The 13144-nt window shown below is 43.8% G+C and overlaps 1 protein-coding gene across 2 annotated transcripts in view; it reads right to left on the minus strand.

Annotated features, from left to right (window-relative positions):
• The window catches only part of APBB1IP (amyloid beta precursor protein binding family B member 1 interacting protein), an 812218-nt gene that overhangs the window by 620907 nt on the left and 178167 nt on the right, over positions 1–13144 (minus strand). Inside the window, exon 1 of one of the 2 annotated variants that reach the window (XM_078663435.1) lies at positions 6325–6443. The exons of the other annotated variant lie outside the window; for it this stretch is intronic. The gene's annotated coding sequence lies outside the window, so the exon portion shown is untranslated. Of the gene's footprint in view, positions 1–6324; positions 6444–13144 lie in introns of those variants that run through there. 2 annotated transcript variants of the gene reach the window in all.

Genomic DNA, 13144 nt, shown 5'->3' on the forward strand with positions numbered 1-13144 from the left:
TACTACTGAAACAAGGTTACATAGTGGGAGAGGGTGTAGCTTAATGGCTAAAGTGGCCAACCTTGAAGCTCGGGAACCAGGTTTGAGTCTGGCAGGAGGTTCAAACATCCTGTGATTCTAGGCAGTTCAATTAATATCCATGTGTCTTAAAAAATAAAATTGAATGTGTACTTCTGTAATGCAACTGGTGCTCATGTAAAGTGCTCATGTAAAGTGCTCTGGGTTGAGTTTGTGCAATATAGTTCAGCAGCAAAAAAATGTTGTTGCTCTACTCATTCTCTCCTTCATTGCAGAAGCTCTGAAGAGCCACTCTAAAATGTATCACTTCTGGCAGTTTCAAAATAACATTGGCTATCTGCCCCCTGCTGATGCACTGAAAAAGAACACCCATTTTTATAGTTGGTTCATTTCAGTACCATGATGTTCAACTTAGAGGGCTGCCTCAATTGTATTGAAGAGGAACACGTCATTAAGACGACCTGACAAAAAGAGGAGTTAGGATGGTAGGTTATGACAGTGAACCAAGATATCAATATCCAGGCAAGGCCACTTCAGGAACAGCTAAAAGATAGGAGTTATACATGCACATGCATACCCATGAGAATTGTAGGAAAATGCCCCTTTTTGCGTTGTCATCCTCACTTTTCTTGCTAGCTTTTATTGCTGGTTTTTAGACTCTATACACTGGAACACTGCTGCCCAGTGCTCAGTGAATGTGCTCTGACCCTTAAAAACATTTTTGAAATTGTCTATACTTCTGTTAGGCATTATAAACATAACTATAAGTCCTTGATATGTGGTGCAAAGTGTACGTTAAACGTCACTAGTGGACGCAACACACATTGTGCCATCACTAGAGTGGCGGTGCAAAACATGACAGTAGGCCTACCTACCGCCAGTAGCCTGTTCTTACCAATGTCGACCTGTCAAAATAATCCCTTTTGACAGGCCCAAATCCCCCTTTTTTAAATACTACTAAGTCACTCCTAAAAAGGTCTTAAACGCCCATAAGGCATGGTGTATAGTATTTAAAAGTAGGGCATGTACATATTTTATGTTAAGCGTGTGCTTACAGTGACAAGACCCTAAAAGCCCTTTTCACTGCAGCAGGATTAGCTGTCCTATTTGAAAGCATTGGGATACAACATTAAAATTAAAATTAACAATTCTATTTTCAAATAAGAAACTCCTAAAACATTTCTTCTTGTAGTTTTTGAAATATAAAATATAAGCCCAATTCACTAGTAAAGGCATATTTGTGATAAATATGTTACAAAAAGTACTTTTAAAAAGTCATCTTTTACCTGTCTAACGGCTTTAAATCCCATTTGCATGTGCTTCCAACTGCCAGCCAGGAGTTAAATATCTCCTTAGTGAAGAGTCAACTTGCTCCAGGAGCTAAGCCAAAGGCCTTGGGTGTGGGTGATGTCCTGTTCCTTGAAAAGGCTGACCCTCTGGGATGTGTCCAGGAACATATTTAACTTCAAAGAGGCCTACCCTGTCACAGGCAGATGTAGTTAACACCTGGGCCTGCCCCATACTTTGCCCCCAGAGTCAGCCAGACACCACTCCCAGTCACAGAGGAACTGCCTCTAGAATCAGTGTTGAGTGACCACAGAGAAGGGGCTGCTTATTGCCCTGGCCACACTTAAAAGATGGTCAGTGGAGCTCCGCAGAGGGGAAGAAAGGTTCTGCCATATTGGATTTAGGTAGTGAGGGGCTTTGTGGAACTGTTTGCAGTAAGACACACAGGAACTGCTGCAAAAGTGGACAGGGTTACCCATGGAAACTTTTTCCCTGTTGGTAAGGGAGTGGTCAGAAGTTACCACCAACCTCAGGCTAGTATCAGGCATAAATATGTCACCCCGGGCACTGTCTTCAGAACACTCCTGGACCTGTGCACATAAAAGGATGGACTGCATCTGCTGTTAAGACCTGTAAGGAGATTTGAAAGGCTATACCTGCTCCCAAATTTACCCAGGACAAAGAAGTGGACTCCAAGGGCCAGTTGACTGACCTCCTGTTAAGCTACAGGGGAACAACAAGCTTCCAGAAGCCCTTTTTCCTGAAGAGACCAGCTGGCCAGTTCCAGTGGATTTTGCTGGAGTGACTGATGACTCCTAAGTACTGTTCCTGAGGTTGTGGGACCATTGGCTGTGTCAAGTGTGTACTCCTCCTAACAGCCCGAAAAACTTGGGACTTAGAAACTTTTTGGATCAAAAACCTCTGGGGGACGGGGACAAACGTTCCAAGTTAATGTGGCAAAAGTGCGTGATGCTGGGCCAAAGATTCAGGTGGCTTCCGCTCTGAGCTTTTCTACAGCAGCAAATCAGTTACAACAGGATGTCACGGAAAAGCTGTCTAGCCTCATGGAGCCCTGTTTGGCCACATCTCTCAACCTTGCCACACTGGAGCAATCCGAGCTTCAAAAAGTGACTAAGTCTGAAGGTAGAAATCTTCCCCGGGCAAAGGTGGTAAAAGTATCCCGCCACCGAGGATCCTTCCTCGGGCGTGAATTTTGATTTTCTCCCACTTGGAGCTTTCCTGATAAAAGTCAACAGCTTCACCAAGACCTCATCCAATGGCGATCCACCCGCTTGGAGGCATTCTCTGCAATTGTGTGCTGCCTTGCTCACTGAGGATATTTTTTACTTACATTTCAGAGACTAATGAAGAAGGGGAACTTTCTGGCCGGGACAAACCTAGTTTCTGTGTCTGACTTGTGCTTCATTGTGGTCACCCCTAAATTGCGCCTAGGTTCTGGTCAAGCACAACCGTGGTTGGCGATTAATGCTTTTTGACCCTACTTTCATTTATAACTATAAAAATATATATCAGCAGTTCCCCTTATTGGATATTTGTCATTATGGTGTCCTTTTATTCATTACATTATTATCTGCTTTTATCAATTAGAGTGGGATTTGTATTGTGTTGTGTTTTCGTTTTTTAACTGTTTTGCTACTTCTAAAGGATTTATAAATGTTCTTAAGTTAAGTCTGTCTGCTCTCTGTCATAGCTACCAGGGCTGAGCTGAGGTTTAAATGACTGAAACCTTTACCAGATCTAATAAGTATTGTGACATTATTACTTGTGGTTGACTATCATCCACCCCAAATAATAATCCACTTTCTCACAGAAAGCAATGCATGCACACAAACAGATGGCCATCTTACAGTGGGTTTTGTCATTAATAACGGTGAAACCACAAAGCATTGACATAGTCAATAAGTCTGTCTTTAACCTGTTGACCGCGGCGTGAATTCTGCTGCGGTGCGGGCGAAATAATGAGTGGGCGGGGTTCGCAAAGCCCCGGGCGTCCGACGCATGGAACGGATTAATATGCCAACGTGTGAAATACATGTATTTACAAATGCTGTTTACATGCACTGAATACACAAATGCTGATTATCACATAAAGCCCGCTGTATTGGCATTGCCAATGCTGGGAAAAAATTAAAAAAATGGATTCCTTTTTGCATAAAATACAGGAGAGAAAGAATTGAACGAGACAAACAAATTGAAGGTTGAGTGTACTTTTCAAGTGTAAATTAGTCCCTCATTTATTCCAGTGGAAAGACCTCTTTGACGGCTGAGTGCTACACCAAATCTAATAGCATGGGGTGAAAGAGTATTACTCCACTGAGTGGAGCCAATGCCTACTCTATGAAGAAGAAATGGTAACAATGGGTGCATGTATTTCTGCATGAATATGATATATCTGTAGCAGGAATATAGCTAAAAGGCAGCAGAGCACTGCACTTGATAAAGGCAAGCATAAAGTCAATGAGTATTAGGAGATGAAGTTGTGTTGTTGACGGTTAGTGTATTGTAATGTAGTTTTAAAGAGGTGAATCTTCAACTCTTTCCTAAAGTAGACCAGCAATGGGATGGTCCTGATGGATATGGGGATGTTGTTACAGATCCTCAGTGGATAGATGGAAAAGCTGCAGACTCGGGAACTGGGGATTCGGGTTTGCGTCTCTGCTTTGACTCAACATTTTGTGAATCTGGGCAAATCACTTAATCACCTGTGGACAGCGCCTAGATACCCTCATGGGTGGTAAGCTGCGCTATATAAATCTACAAATTATTGAGTCCTGGGCCAAATTACAGATGACTGCAACAGCGCTAAATGTCGCTGTGCGCCAGAGTATGTTTGTGTTTATGTACGTTAGCGTCTGTGCGCTAATACAATATGCGTACAGACGCAAACTCACATAAACACAGAGTTCAAAGACTGCGCCAACATCACAGCGCATTACAGACCTATCCTCTGTAATATCGTCAGATGCATACCCTGGTGCACCGCAACAATTAGCGCTGGCGCAGTCATCTGTAATACGGCCCCTGGTTTGCGGAGCAAGATCCTGCATCAAGGATGTGTCATGCAGCGGTGGTTACGAGGAGCTACGGGCTGCGATGCTGAGCCCTGTGTCATTGAGGGTGTTGTTGATGATGGGCTTGCAATGCAATGTTTTACATCAAAGATGCATTGTGCACCAGCTGTTCAGAGAAGATGCAGAGTGGTCCTGATTGATATGGGGATGTTCCAGATCCTCAGTGCATAGATGGAAAAGCTGCTGACTCGGAAACTGGGGTTCCGGGTTGGAGGCTCGGTATCAGCTCAACATCCTGTGTTCTGGACAAATCACTTAATGTTCCTGTACCCAAGGGCAGTGCCTGGATACCCTTATGGGTGATAAACCGCACTATATAAATCCACAAATGATCAAGTCCTAGTTTTCAGAACATTGCGAGATCCCGCATTAAGGATGTGTTGCACAGCGGTGGTTCCGAGGAGCTGTGGGGCTGCAGTGCTGAGTCCTGCGTCATCAGTGGGTATTTCGTCGATGAGAGTTTGCGATGTTAGGGTCTGTGTTGAGGATGTGTCGTGCAGTGGCACTTCCGAGGAGACTGCGGGCTGCAATGTGTGGCCTTGTGTCAGGGATGTGTTGAACTGCAGTGGTTCTGATGTGGCTGCGAGGAGATGCATTGCGCTGCATCAGGTCTGCTTCACAGGACCACAGCTGGGCTGGAAGAGCACCTTCAGGCCCACTTGCAAGGAACCAGGACTGGAGTGTCACCACATGGGGATAGGACTCACCGAACGCAGAGTCCAGGTACTGGGTGCAAGGTGGTTGGAGCCTTGTCTGTACTCTGATCACACTGAAGAGGTGAGTCTGGGGGTCCAATAATGTATATTTGGTGGCCATTTTGAAGTAGGAGAAGGTTCTAGACAATTCCGTTTGAAGTCCTTGAAGTACCCTTCCTCCCCTGTTCCTCCAAGCTGGTTGCATGAACAATGCAGTGGTGACAAGTCCTCTGTGGGAAGGCAGTGCACAGCCAATCCAGTTGCAACTGGGGCTGTGCCCAGCTACACCCGCATCCTGTTATTTGATGGCCCATCCAGGCACACCTAATCCTTCTATTGTGTGGCTATCTGTGAGGAATAAACAAAGTCCAACTGCCAACTGCACTCAGTCATGTGAGCCAGGAACAGGCTGCAAACACCAAATACTTAAGGGCAAGAAAATGGGAACTTTCTAAAAGTGTACATTTCAAAATTGTAACTTAAAATCTGACTTTCCCCATTAAAGAGAAGTTTTAATTACAATTTCTCAGACACCAAACATGACATTCCCATCTGCTCCCAATAGAAAATGATCACTTATTAAATGTAATGGCTAACCTAATGTTAGCCTATGGGAGAGATAGGCCTTGCTGTAGTGAACACAAAATTGAAGAGATTTTCACTACCAGGATATGTAAAACTTAAAATTACATGTCCAACTGTTTAAATACACTGCACCCTGCTCTACGGGCTGTTTAGGGTCTACCCTAGGGTTTACTTATATGTATTGAAAAGAACTGTTTGGGCCTGGAAGATGTTTATTTTGCGAGGTCAAAATGACTGGTTAAAGCTGCACACATGCCACAATGGCAGGCCTGAGACATGTATAAAGGCTACTTAAGAAGGCGGCACAATAAGTGCTGCAGGCCCACTAGTAGCATTTAATTTACAGGCCCTGGTTGCATGTAGAGCCAGTTTACTAGGGACTTAGAAGTAAATTAAATGTGCCAATAGGGTATAAGCCAGTTTAACCATGTTTAAAGAAGAGAGCACAAGCACTGTAGCACTGGATAGCAGTGCTAAAGTGTGCAGAGGTCTAAAAGCAACAAATAAAGGGGTTCAGAAAAAAGTGGAGGCAAAGAGTTTGGGGATTACCCTGCAGAAAGAGCTAAGTTCAGCAAGTAGGAAGAAGGCGGGACGTGATGACCCTTCTTCAGCCTATGGATGAAAGGAAATGCAGTGATGTCACTTACTGTGCAGATTGTTAATGGAAAATGCAGTATCTTCCGTCCTGTGCAGATGGATGACGGAAAATGATGCCCTCCTGCTTGGCTTCTTCTTTCATGCAGGCAGCTGTGCTGTCAAGCTAGACCTAAAAAAGCATTGGCAAATTACTAGGTCTGGTCCCCGATATCAAAGATGGGAACTATGACTTTATTTGTGCACCATTGAATATTTTCCATATTTCTTTGAAGATCTAAACTCGCTCACCATTTTGGTGGGGTCTGACCTGCTCATTTTAGGCAACTCGAATAAGTCTACTGGGCATGTTTCATAAGTATTGTGAGAGGCTTCGTGCCAGCAGATAATATTAAACAAAGAGTAAACAGAGCTAAACGTTTGATAACTGAATTTGGAAAATTATTATTTGTTCTGAATTAGCTTTCATGTTTATTTTAAGAAGGCCAGGTTTTAGGTATTTTTCCATTATTACAGTTGTTTGTGAATAGAATTCGCTTGTAATATAAGCCGCCGTTGCAAAGACTTCAAACTGATGCTCTGCAATCTCTGCTGGAGGCCAGACTTTCCAAGGGATAGAATGCTTTTCCTCCGACCTACGTTTAATCAAGTTGACATTCCATCGCGACAATGGAAAGGAGCGGTTTCTTTATTCAGATTAATGTCACTGCAGTTTATGCAAATGCCCGTCAATAGCCAGTGAGAGGGAGAATTCTGTTATCTGCCGAGGCCTCCTTTGAATTACTGTATGCAAAGAATAATTTTAATGATTACTGAAAGGAAAACTCCCTCTGCCGTTTTTTCCAAGCATATTTAAAATAGATGATTTCACAAAACTCAAACTGGACGGCCTCGTGTTTGCACAAATTCCAGTTAACCTCGGGCACGGAGCAACGCTAATGCTGAGCTCACACGCTCAAACTTCCTGTCAGCGTTTACTCCCAGCGCCGCAGGGAACCACCCAGTTTCCCGGGTCATTTTGCCAGTGTAGCTCAGCGAGGCACTGGAGAGAGAGGAAGGTCGACGACTTATAGCCGCTTGCTTTTTTTTGGTGGTGTTTAATAAATGCATGGCACAATGTACTTTTTTTTCGGTAAAAAATTACCACTGGATATTAAACAATATTGGATCGTGAATTGACTTCAGGAAGTGCCATAGATTTGTATATTAGGATTACCGCTGATGGTAAATGGCAGTTTCAGCGGTTTTTGCGGCAGTGTTGCAAGGATCTACTATAGTCTGAGGTATAGAAATATCACAGTGTGGAGACACTGCTACTGATAACAACCATCTGACGGTAAAAAACACAGCTTGCAAAAAACATAGTCGTGTATTACAAGGGGATAGTGCCACCAGAACTTCACTTTTAGCGATGTTCTGGTGCTGCTATGTACCTCCTTATTTACAAAATGGTGTTAAGCCACGGTATGGGCCCTTTATACGCATCACTTAGCGTGAAAGGGCGTGCAATGGGTGTTGCTGTAGGTGTTCCACAGCAACACCCATTGCTTTTTTATGCTGCCCCACATTTACAAGGATGTGTAAATCTGAGGCAGCACCAAAAACTAATGCCATACAAGAGCAACCGCTAGAATGGCGAAACGAGGAGAAATACTTTTATTTCTCCTCGTGTTTGCTTTCTCGATGTGTGTGATATTCAGCAGCACACATAGAAAGAGTAAAATGCCATTCATGATTGTTTATGTGCAAGAAGGGACACCTTATATAATGATGTGCTTCTTCTTTGTATGCTGTAGGGTGCAGCACACATAGAAGTAACAAATCACCATTATTGATTGTTTATGTGCAGTAAGGGGCACCTTCCTGCACATAAACAATCATTCCCTGCAATGCCGGCACCCTTGCACTATGGTGCCAGGGTGCCTCTGCTGCTACTAGGCAGCTAATTTTAGTGCTAGGGAAAACACAGGGGTGCCGAGGAGGATTCACTGCCACAGTGGTATTACATCATACATGACAGAAACATTCAATTCCCTCCTCTACAGCATCTGTGCATGTTGCTGACTCGCATTGCGGGCTAGCGGGCTAAGAATCCTCACTCACCTTCCTGTGTCCCATACATTGTATGGGAACATTAAATAAATAATAATAATAATACCGACATTTATAAGGCACAAACAGATACCTCAAACAGAGATGTCCCGGCGCTAAATGCGCTAAGAGCATTGACGGAGCATTAACGGAGGCGTCCATGCATGTGCATATTCAATTATTTAATATCCTAAATGTTAGTCAATAAAGGGTGTATTAACGTTCTTCTGTTTCCATAGTGTCAGCAGCTGTAGCTTATCTCCTGGGCCTCCTTATGTGCTCTGATGCCAAAAGTTGCAAAAAATAGACATATCTTGCCAGAGCTACAAAATGAGATGGCTGGTGGATGTTACCAGAAGTAAAATCCCTTACAGAAATGGCACATCTCAGTATGAAGAAGTAGTCACTGCCATTATAATTATTGGCCACTGCTCAGAATGTTTTTCCCTCTGATAATATATAATGGATGACCGATGCACTAGTTACACAACCCTAATGTTCAATCCAGTTGCATTTCATTTTGAGGTGTATGATGACTTTACTTATTTTGGGTACAATAACTGAATGATTTTGGAGAAGGGGCTCCAATTTACATTAACCAACATAGTATCTTGAAAAATGTCTGAAGACAATAAAATGCGGAAATGTTGCTGTTCTTCAGGCTGCTTTTACATTCAGGGATTATTTACAACAAGGGGTGGTGAGGGACAGAGTCTCTGAATTAAGCAGAATACTCTCACCCAGTCAAGAGATCAGGGCTAGATCCAACACCGTTTTTTAGCTCATTGCACCATCCCAGTTTCAGAACCTGGCTGTATGCAAATTAGTCTGTTCCTGTCCCAGTGCATGATGGGAACAGGGCAAACCAAACTACAAAAGCCAATTCTTACACTGGGAATTTTTTTTGGTGCAATGAGCAAGGGACTCATGTCTGAGTATACCCTTCCACGCTTAGGGTGGACAAAATTATTTACAACAAGGGGTGGTGTAAGAATTGGCTTTTGTAGTCTGGTCTGCCCTGTTCCCATGATGCACTGGGCCAGGGACAGACTAATTTGCATACAGCCAGGTTCTGAAACTGGGATGGTGCAATGAGCTAAAAAACGGTGTTGGATCTAGCCCTGATCTCTTGACTGGGTGAGAGTACTCTGCTTAATTCAGAGACTCTGTCCATCACCACCCCTTGTTGTAAATAATTTTGTCCACCCTAAGCGTGGAAGGGTATACTCAGATGTGAGTCCCTTGCTCATTGCACCATCAGGATTCAAGCAAGCCGGGCCGAAGACGGCTGGAATGCCAGAAACCGGTCCCCGGAAGCTTGTTTCCTTCCCAGTGTAAGAATTGGCTTTTGTAGTCTGGTCTGCCCTGTTCCCATTATGCACTGGGCCAGGGACAGACTAATTTGCATACAGCCAGGTTCTGAAACTGGGATGGTGCAATGAGCTAAAAAACGGTGTTGGATCTAGCCCTGATCTCTTGACTGGGTGAGAGTACTCTGCTTAATTCAGAGACTCTGTCCATCACCACCCCTTGTTTTACATTCAGGGAAGCACTTAACTGTGAAATGACAGGACACTAAATGTTTGGAAATGTGAAATTTTATTAACTTCAGTCCTATGAGAGAGACAGCATGACTCTTGCCGGGCCACTGCCTGAGCAATGGTTTTAGAGAGCATAAGTTGGCCTTGCCATTCAAATAAACTGAAGCCCTTAGACAACAGCTGGTCATGGACAATCAGCCCCCACCCTGTCATAACATGCATTATACAGAGGACCCTGCATTGAGGCACAGTCTATTATGTTGTAACAGAAGACAAAACCCAGGACATTCAATTACACATCAACCTTCTAGTCCTTTCTATATCAAGCATCACTGCTCCATTTATGCAAGTTCCCGTAATAATTACTTTGCAATTTGGCCTGTGGTTCGGCAATTTACAAATGAGGAGTATGGCCACATGACTCAGGATGTGCTGTTTCCATGTATCATGAAATTCTATGCTCACCCATGCAAGGAAGTCTTAGGTAGGCAAGAACACGCCACTATAGGGGGTATGCAAGTAATTGTACCTGTGAAATGATTCAAGTATTCAATGCAGGAGACAGCTTACTAAAGAAGACATGCACTGGGTCAAAGGGACAAATATCATATATCAAGCATGGGATCTTTGGGTCACTTTGTGCTGTCAACCTTATGTTGCATTAGGCTAAATCTGTTATCTGTCTTTTCACAACCCTATAGGAAAGGAGGTCCACCCACAAAGCCCAGGTTGCTTTTCTAGATTCCGATATGGAATAAAAGACTACCTCACTACTGACTCTGCATACAAGTGTGATGAAATCTATTTACTTCATCTGATTCACCCTTTTTTGATTTGTGACTCTGGAATTCTGATCTCTCCTGTGGGATGAGGTCTGCCACACAAACGCAGGCAATAGATAGGCTTTCCTGTTTTAGGTTTAAACCTATATTAGCTGATGAAATACCACCTAAAGGGAAATAGTCTGGATCATTGCAAACATATAAACACTAATAAACACCTACACAACCACAATCTAACATGCCTTTCAAGGGAAATATAGCGAGAGACAAGGCGTAATTTTCATTTAGTCTAGAAGGGGCCAACATAATTGAACTTTGTTATACAAAGAAAGCCGGCTTGCATTTTGTTATTTAGAGATGTTGTTAAATGTTCTTTTTTTTCTCTTTCATTTCTTTCAGTGTTTTTCTGTTTTTGTTAAAGGTTGGGGTTACGGAGCATATTTTCAGGTCTAATCTAATTACTTTATACACTCCAGAGAATCTGGCATATAAATTCATATTTCATCTTTTGCAGTGTTACATTCTGTCACTGATTGGTGAAATGGCTGATTGATAGGAATCTTGGGCAGTATGTATCATCACATTTTCCCATAGCCACAGAATGGATAAAGCCCTTTGATACATCATCCTCCTTGCTCACAAGTGAGTATTGTTATCAGGTCAACACCCCAAGCATTAAATAGCCAGTGCCAATTGTGATAACAGGTACCTGTGATGAGTGTGCTGTCACAATGAAACAGTAGTGAAAACATGGCACAGGACCTTCTATATACAAAAAAAGCAGCATAACAACAAAGATTCATAGCTGCAGGGAAGCCCAATGTCATGTGTGACATGGTCAGCTAATCCTGTCTTTTTAGCCAACTGCAATGTACTGCTGGGATTTTTGGGCTCATACTTAAAATGCTAGCAGTGAATTAGCGAGGCAGAATACAGGGTAAGTTTGGTTAAAAAGTCAGGACTGTCTTAAAGTGCGATATTGTTAGCAGGATTATCATTTTACAATGTTATAATATTTAATAGGTAGTATGTGAATAACACCCCAACTGGAACCACAAATTATTACATACATTACATATTCTGCATTACTTCACCTATAAATGAAATATATATGTGTGTGTGTGTGTATATATAAACGCGTTGGGAGGGCTATGTGATTTTAGCGGGTCTGGCTGTCTCCCGCACTGCTTCCTTCGATCAATAAAGACGAGGCAAATGAATTTCCTGATGGTGGTCTCTTCCTATGTGCAGGCATCTTTTGTTGGATTGTATAGCGGCTTGCCTGAGCCGCGGGAAAGAGACCGGCTGCTGTTTACAGCAGTCCTGGAGGTACGCCACACGGTGTGTCTTCAAAGGACGTTGGGAGCCGGATTAAAGGAGTAAACAGTTGTTGCGGTGTATGACTGCCGAACACCGCTATCCACTTGGACAAAACTGAACTGTGTTTACCATGGATAAGAAGGCAACTCACTTGAGACTTACAATGCACCACAGGCCATTGGGGTGGCCACGCCCACCATGGGCGGAGTATTTGAGACTTACCAGGTGCTGAAAAACTTTTGCCGCCGAGTCCTTTGCCTAAGCCTGAGCCCCTGATGAAGCGATGACTCGCGAAACGCGTTGGGAGGGCTATGTGATTTTAGCGGGTCTGGCTGTCTCCCGCACTGCTTCCTTCGATCAATAAAGACGAGGCAAATAAATTTCCTGATGGTGGTCTCTTCCTATGTGCAGGCACCTTTTGTTGGATTGTATAGCGGCTTGCCTGAGCCGCGGGAAAGAGACCGGCTGCTGTTTACAGCAGTCCTGGAGGTACGCCACACGGTGTGTCTTCAAAGGACGTTGGGAGCCGGATTAAAGGAGTAAACAGTTGTTGCAGTGTATGACTGCCGAACACCGCTATCCACTTGGACAAAACTGAACTGTGTTTACCATGGATAAGAAGGCAACTCACTTGAGACTTACAATGCACCACAAGTACCACAGGCCATTGGGGTGGCCACGCCCACCATGGGCGGAGTATTTGAGACTTACCAGGTGCTGAAAAACTTTTGCCGCCGAGTCCTTTGCCTAAGCCTGAGCCCCTGATGAAGCGATGACTCGCGAAACGCGTTGGGAGGGCTATGTGATTTTAGCGGGTCTGGCTGTCTCCCGCACTGCTTCCTTCGATCAATAAAGACGAGGCAAATGAATTTCCTGATGGTGGTCTCTTCCTATGTGCAGGCACCTTTTGTTGGATTGTATAGCGGCTTGCCTGAGCCGCGGGAAAGAGACCGGATGCTGTTTACATCAGTCCTGGAGGTACGCCACACGGTGTGTCTTCAAAGGACGTTGGGAGCCGGATTAAAGGAGTAAACAGTTGTTGCGGTGTATGACTGCCGAACACCGCTATCCACTTGGACAAAACTGAACTGTGTTTACCATGGATAAGAAGGCAACTCACTTGAGACTTACAATGCACC

Source organism: Lissotriton helveticus, chromosome 10, assembly GCF_964261635.1.
Source record: "Lissotriton helveticus chromosome 10, aLisHel1.1, whole genome shotgun sequence".
NCBI lineage: Eukaryota > Metazoa > Chordata > Amphibia > Caudata > Salamandridae > Lissotriton > Lissotriton helveticus.